The sequence below is a fragment of the Protopterus annectens genome, chromosome 2.part1, assembly GCF_019279795.1.
Source record: "Protopterus annectens isolate FY-2018-M chromosome 2.part1, PAN1.0, whole genome shotgun sequence".
Lineage (NCBI taxonomy): Eukaryota > Metazoa > Chordata > Ceratodontiformes > Protopteridae > Protopterus > Protopterus annectens.
Window position 1 is genome coordinate 1006112258 of NC_056729.1, and position 7500 is coordinate 1006119757.

A 7500-nucleotide genomic window follows, 5' to 3' on the forward strand; every position below is an offset into this window, starting at 1 on the left:
CAGGTAACTGTTAACACTATCAAGCCCAGCTATGCATGTGATGTGCGCAACTTATCTGTAACAGAATGGACACACTAACAAGGTAGTTAGCACTGATAAGCCCAGGTCTCTCATATGAGTGTGTGACTGTTATGTGTTTGTCAATGTGTATATGACAGTATGTCACACTAGATATTGTCCATAAACAACCAGTGCATCCCCCATTACCATATTGTACAGGGCCTGTGATGTTCTTATAGGTTCATAGGTTCATAGGTAGGTACTAGGCTATTGGCCCTAGGGCCTATACAAGCCTAGCCAAAAATGTACCCTGGCTTTTGCCATCCAAGAAAATTATTTTCCTGTGCCCCTGTCAAGCAGAACCACAGAAGTGATCCCCGGGGGTGAATTTCTTATTACCCATCCAATCATCAAGATTTTTCTTGAAGAGTGCTAATGAGGAGCTCTGTTTGACATAGATAGGTAGTCTGTTTCAGAGTATGGGAAGTCTCTAGGACAGGAGTCTATCCCTCCAGCATGTTCTGTTTATTGTGGTGACAAGGTTTAGGTCCCTAGACCATGTAGCTCGGAGGGATTGGGATTTCTTTAAGTGGAGCATGTCCAACAGCTCTGGGTTTGACATAGCTTTATATGTTAGGCAGAGATCGCCTCTGAGTAGGCAATATGCGATGGAGTAAAGCTGGAGTTTTATGAGATGGTCTGCGTAAGGCATCTGTTTGAGGCCAGTAATCCTCTTTGTGAGGTATTTTTGTGGCCTTTCCAGTTGTTGTAGATGTCTTGTGAGGTACATACCAAAAGGGGTGTTGTACTCTATAATGGGTCTAATGAGAGATGAGTACAGGGGAGCAATGAACTCTTTTTTTCTGGATGAGAAACCTTTTGTGATGAGGTGTGCCACATAGAAGGATTTCCTGACCACTTTGGCGATGTGATTATCAAAGGAGAGACTACTGTCCACCTGTGTCCCAAGGTCTCTTGTCACACTTTCGGTGTTAAGTAGACTACCGCCTATGTAGTAGTTCATGGGTACAGAATTTTTACCAAAGGGGATGACAATGCACTTTTTGGCATTGAGCTTGAGACCATGTCTTTGACACCAAGCATCTGTCTCAGTGAGGCCCTTTTGTAGGATGTCCACATCATTAGGAGTTTCAATTATGGCTCCTAGTTTGCAGTCATCTGCAAATTTATTTATCCAAAGACCTTCTGTGTTAGCCTGTACTTCAGAGAAGTAGATACCAAACAGGAGAGGACCCAGGACTGAACCCTGTGGTACTCCACTTGTCACTGGTCTGAAGTCAGATTTGGAGTCTGCTACTTTCACAGTGTGGTTTCTTTCAGTAAGCCAGTTGGCAACCCATCTTGTGACATAGGGATTTATACCTAGTTTAGTGAGTTTATCTATAATTCCAGAGTAGAGGATGGTGTTGAATGCCTTGGCGAGATCTAGATAGGCTGTGTGAACCACCTTACCCTCGTCCATGGCCTTGGTGACTACTTCAAAGAAGTCTATCAGGTTTAGGAGACATGATCTGCCTTTTACAAACCCAAACTGTGTGGGGTCCAGGGTTTGGAGCTCTCCAATGTCTTTGTTTATAAGTTCCATGATGATACGTTCCATGGCCTTGCAGACAAGGCTCGTCAGGCTAATGGGGCGGTAGTTCCCGTGGTCTGTTGTGGCCCCCCCCCCCTTTGTGGAGTGGGATAACTGTCACGGTGCACCATTCAATGGGCAGAAAGCCTGAGGTGAGGCTATGATTCAACATGGTACTTAGGTGGGGTGCCAGTTCATTCTGTAGTTCATGTAGAAGGCAGCCTGGGATGTTGTCAGGTCCCATGGATGCTGTGTTCTTGGCTTTGGAGAGTGAAATTTTTACCTGTGCAGCCATGATTACAGGAACTTTGCATTCTTCCAGTATAAAGATGGGCCCTTTAGAGGGTGAGAGGGGGTAAAGTTAGCACTGAACCGATCTGCCAGGATGTTGGCAATATCAGTTGGTTCTGTATATTTAGTGTCATTGTGCTGTAACTCAGAGCAGATCTGAGTGTTGCCATTGAGATTTTTAACATAGCTATAGAATGCTTTGTGGTTCTCTTTAGAATCAGTGGCAATTTTGTTTTCATAACTAGCTTTGGAGGATTTTATGAGGGATCTCAGCTTCTTACTGAGGCTGACCAGGGAGTTCCTCCAATCGTGGGATTTTACTCCTTTTTGCAACATTTTCTTTCTTCTGTTGTAGAGTTTGTTTATGGCAGAAGACCACCAGATTGGCTTCCTTTTTTTGGAGGATAGCATCTTGGTTCTGTTAGGGATAGCACTATCCATGCATTCGTGTAAGTGCTTATAAAGTGCATTTGTGTAGGATTCATCAGTCGTACCTCTATTGTCCATCTGCATGGGTGTGATGAAGTTTTCCACTTCTGTCTTAAGAAGCGTGAAGTTGGCTTTGGAGAAATTTTTTACGGTTGTTTTCCTAATGGGGGGTGGGACCGGGATGTGGATGTCTAGGGTGATTAGCTTGTGGTCGGATCTGACCAACGAGGAGCTGACCTTTGGTGTGGAACACCGGTCACCCATGTTGGTGATGACCAGGTCTAGGATATTGCTGCCTCTGGTGGGGGTGTGGATAAGTTGATCCAAAGCATTGGAATTAACGATTTCCAGAAAACGTTCTTCATGTAACATGTAACCTGGAACACACCTCATCCTAAAAGCTGTGTTGTGTGTGCAATTAAGACAACACACATCAATAGCTCTACATACCTAGGTAGGGGTTCTAGTCCCAGTGTTGCCAAGTAAGAGTGTGTGTGTATGTGAAGGAATTTACTTCCGTTTGCAGAATATACATGTCCCAGGAGGTCATCTGTCTGAGAACTGCCTGGCAAATGCTAACATTTCACAGGTATCATCCTGTGGAAATACATTCCATCACACCTAGTGGTAGATGTGTAAATGCACTCTTCCCCACTATATACAGTGTAGACCCATACTGGGGTTGGTATATATATAGCTGGATGTAGCTCTTGTGGACACAGCTACCATCATTGCCATTACTGTTGAGTGTGTCCCCCGCTTAGCTGGCTGCAATTCTGTACAGTTCATGTTAACAGGTTAAGTAGTTGTCATTCACACTATCTGTGGTTCTATAGCACCTCACACGCTCCAAAGGGTAGGGCTGTGCCACCCACACCAGCACAACTATGTTTACCGAGTTGAGGATTGCACTACATAGGGGAAGGGGACATATACCCTGCCAGTACCATCGTCAATGACATTAAACTAGCAATTTCCCAATGTGTTGTTGTGCCTATTCTGTCTTGGTGGAATTACATAGGCTAAAATGGGTTCCTTGCACAGGTACATACATCCATGTGTACAGTATTCTCCGTGTATTGTATCAACACCAAAGCCTCTGTGTGTGTTACACACAAACATGTGGTGTGTACCACCCAGTACACTTACCATTGTCCACTGTAGAAGGGCTGCTGACATCAGCCACCATGCACTCACCTGTATACACCCCCCAGACCTATCAGCCATGTGGCACATGCAGTAACTGTTATAAAGACCTGTGACATGTGTTCACCTGTACCCAGGATATGGCACAGCCAAGGTGTCACCACAGTGCCATACCCCTTGTAGGATACAACAGCAGACCATCATACTGCTGATACATGGACACCTACAACACAAACGGAATACAGTATGGAGATCACAATTACTCAATGTTAATAACAGCTAAAATGCATCATGGCTGAACAGCTACACTTCCTGATATGTAAGCATTAAACTTCACTACTGACAACATGTTACACAACATTACATTGGTACACCATGGTACAGTCAACCTGTACATCAGAACCATATTAACCTGTCCCTGCATCAATGTTATGGATGACAGGGATGTGGCACAGGTATCATCATATGCACAGGGTGTGTTGTTGGTTTGCCAGAGACCTAGGCTGAGCCATATGTTTGACACCACATGTGTGTGTGTGAGGGGGTTTAATTATTAATTGGGCAGTTATGATGTGGTGTGTGTAGGTATTGGGTTGCCCTAGCTGTGTTGGTAATGTGTGTGTGTATGCATGCACACAGTTCTTCTATGTGGCTGTCCTATACAGGGGTTTGTTGGACAGCTGCAGACCGTACTTGGCAGGGTGTGCAGTTCACCATCTCTGGCCATGGACAAGAGAACTGTGCCTGCCAGGGGTTCCATGGGCACTACCTGGTACAAGTCATGATATCGTACTCTCCCCTGATGATGACATATGTCTGCTGGATCCAGGTCCCTCATGGGACCGGCCACAGTCATGTGCACATGGCCTGCTGTGGTGTGGTGTGGACAGAGCTCCGCCTGCAGTGCTGGGGCTGGTACTGCCACTATGGGAGAGGCTCTGAGTTCTGGCATGTCCACGTCAACCTCCAGCTATTGGTGTTGCTGGCCTATGTCCATGTGGCCATCACACTACTCCCATCATATGCTTGAGCACAGACATTCCACGGTCGAGGATTCCTACTATCTCACACTACCATCTATCCATGACCTCTGTAAAAAATGGTAGGCACCTGCTAGATCATGGATGTTGTCAATAACAGCTGAATGAGTAGTCCTCTGCAACCTCAGACCATGACAGCCTGAAACATGCATCTGGTGGCACCAGATGTGGCACCTCTGCCAGGGACATGATGACCAGCAGCCCTCCTACGAGCACCCCTGTACATCTGTCTATGTGGTACCCCGACGGACATCCGGTTATGGCTGCTGTGTCCAGATACACATGTCATAGATACCACACTGTCCAGTCTCATGCCACCAACCTCCAACTGTCCCTCAGCTATGGCCACTGGTGATGGGGTATGTGTAGGCAATGTGACTGTGTGCGGGGATGGGGTGGATAACAGTGGGATGTCAAATGATGGTGCAGCTTCAGCCCCTGACAACCCTACCTGTGCCTCAACACACCTATCATCATTATCAGTGCCTGTATGGACACCAACATCAGACTGCCTGCAGGAGGGACACTGACCCACCTCGCCACCTGAGAGGGGAAAACAAGAAACACACTTTAAGACCTGTACGTCATTGCTTAACAGTACACACGTACAGACACACGCACACACACACGCACACACACACACACGCACACACACACACACACACACACACACACACACACACACACACACACACACACACTGACATTCCACCATACTACTTACCTATTCCTGAGTTTACAGAATGTTTCTATTTTTTTCTCCTATTTTCACCATCCTGCATCAGTCTTGAATAATTACAGTCAGTAATACCAATCATTAACGTATCATTTTCTAATTGCTCAGAAAATGATCACAGAACATGACCTGTCACTCCATTAACACTTTAACTTGACTGGAATAATTTTTCAGACACCCTGATGGTAAGTGTTCACCCTGGTTTTGTCCAGAAGTCTTGATCATGGCCCCCATATGTTATGGGCTACAACAGCAAGTCAGTAATGTCACAAACTGGAGTTTCATACTTAACTATTGTTCAGTAGATACAAGATATGTTACTCTATTAACTTTTTATGTGGACTACAGTAATATTTGGAAACACTCTCTGGTATTGTCTAGTAATTCCCCAATGCATCTTTAGTGCTGCATACTTGGGTATTATTTCATCTTTCTGCTGATTGCAGTTAAAAAAGGATCCCTGGTGTCTAGTTTTCCTTCCCAATGCATCTTTCATGCTGCAGACTTTATTATTCTATCAGCTTTCCTGTGATTACATTTCAGAAAAGTATTCATGGTGTCTAATGTGTCTATCAATTTCCATCTACTGCACGATTTCTAAGGGAAGTTGAGAGCTATGAACAACCCCACACTCACACATGTGCATACATGGACACACACACAAACTCACACACACATACACACATGCATTCTACATACAGCAAACCCCCCTCCACTCCACCAGATAGCACTCACAGACAAATTCACCCCCACACACACACACACACACACACACACACACACACACAGACACACACATAAACAGACACACACACACACACACACACACACACACACACACACACACACACACACACACACACGCACACACTTAGTGAGGTTGCACAAAGATATTACACACAGACCTCTCGTTACCCATCTGTCAACATGCATGACATATGGCACTCAACAGCATGCAGTGCAGCTATAGTTAATCCCTGTTACCAACATTATACATCTCTTTGATGCATGGGTTGTGTTAGTAGGTGATGCCCCTTCCCCTGGAACACACTGCACCCATGTACACAGTATTGCTGTGCACCTGTTTGGCACACTGGTATGTACTGTGCACCATACCTCACAGGTGTACACACCATTGCTGAATGTGTATATGTGTGTCAGTTATGTTTGCTCTGTTTTCACAGCCCCTATGCATTTGTCCGACAGATACCTGGAATCATATGTGGACAGATGTCATTTGTGAATGCCTGATGTCTGATTTACAGATTTCATCAGCAGCAGTGCATGTGTGGCCAATAAAATACAATTGCACTGACAACCTTCAAACCATACCGTGGCTATGGGGAGTGTACACACCCTTATTGATATGGCACCCTCTTCCCTGATATGCCATGGGGCCACATTACTGCATATGTTAACATTACACAAACCTGATATGTGACATATGAACTGTGCAATCAAATGCAGTATCATACAAATGTGTTAGTTGTGCAGATGCTGATTGAGATACATACAATTTGTGGATGCATATGTGTGCACACCCTTATCATGATGGTTTGTTTCACCAACTGTTATGTGTACTACAGCAGTCACTATTCCTGGAAGGGGTATACTAGCATGGGCCATCTGCATTTTCCAGTATTTGGTCACTCTGCCCTACAAATGTCCCCCAACTCTGCATGATTGCAAAGTCAACTCATGTGCACAGCCGTTGGAGGTCACACAGTGCTGTTGCTATTGCTGTGGAGTCAGGGTTATGTCTGCCACAATGCATGACCTTGACTGTGTGCAGATACAGCCATTCTTAGCGAGCTTTGGAGCTCTGCTTCAGTGCACTGTTGTGTTTCAGGATTACATGCCCTCCCTATCCTCAGTCATTTTGCAGATGCTTGACAACTATGACCTACACATGTGTGTTATTTTGCAGTGTCCCAAACTCTGAACACCATGTGTACCTGCCTAGTCCCGGCTAATGAATGGCAAATATATAGGCGTACACTGGCACAGGCAAGGTACAGATGGGGATGGTGGGCCTGAAGTGGGATGAAATGTTGGTTGTGCAGCAAATGTATCTTAATAGATACTGTCTGTAGGTTTCCAACTTGGTCTTGGTACACCAGTAGACACTGCAATGCATGCCTTTGGGGGACTTTTGATGTTATGCATATGCTACCTGTAGAGAGCCCTGGCTGATGTTTCCTGTGGAACAACTGTCCCATCTGATTACCCTAACCCCTGGGCCACACTTATGCAGAGTCCAGGCA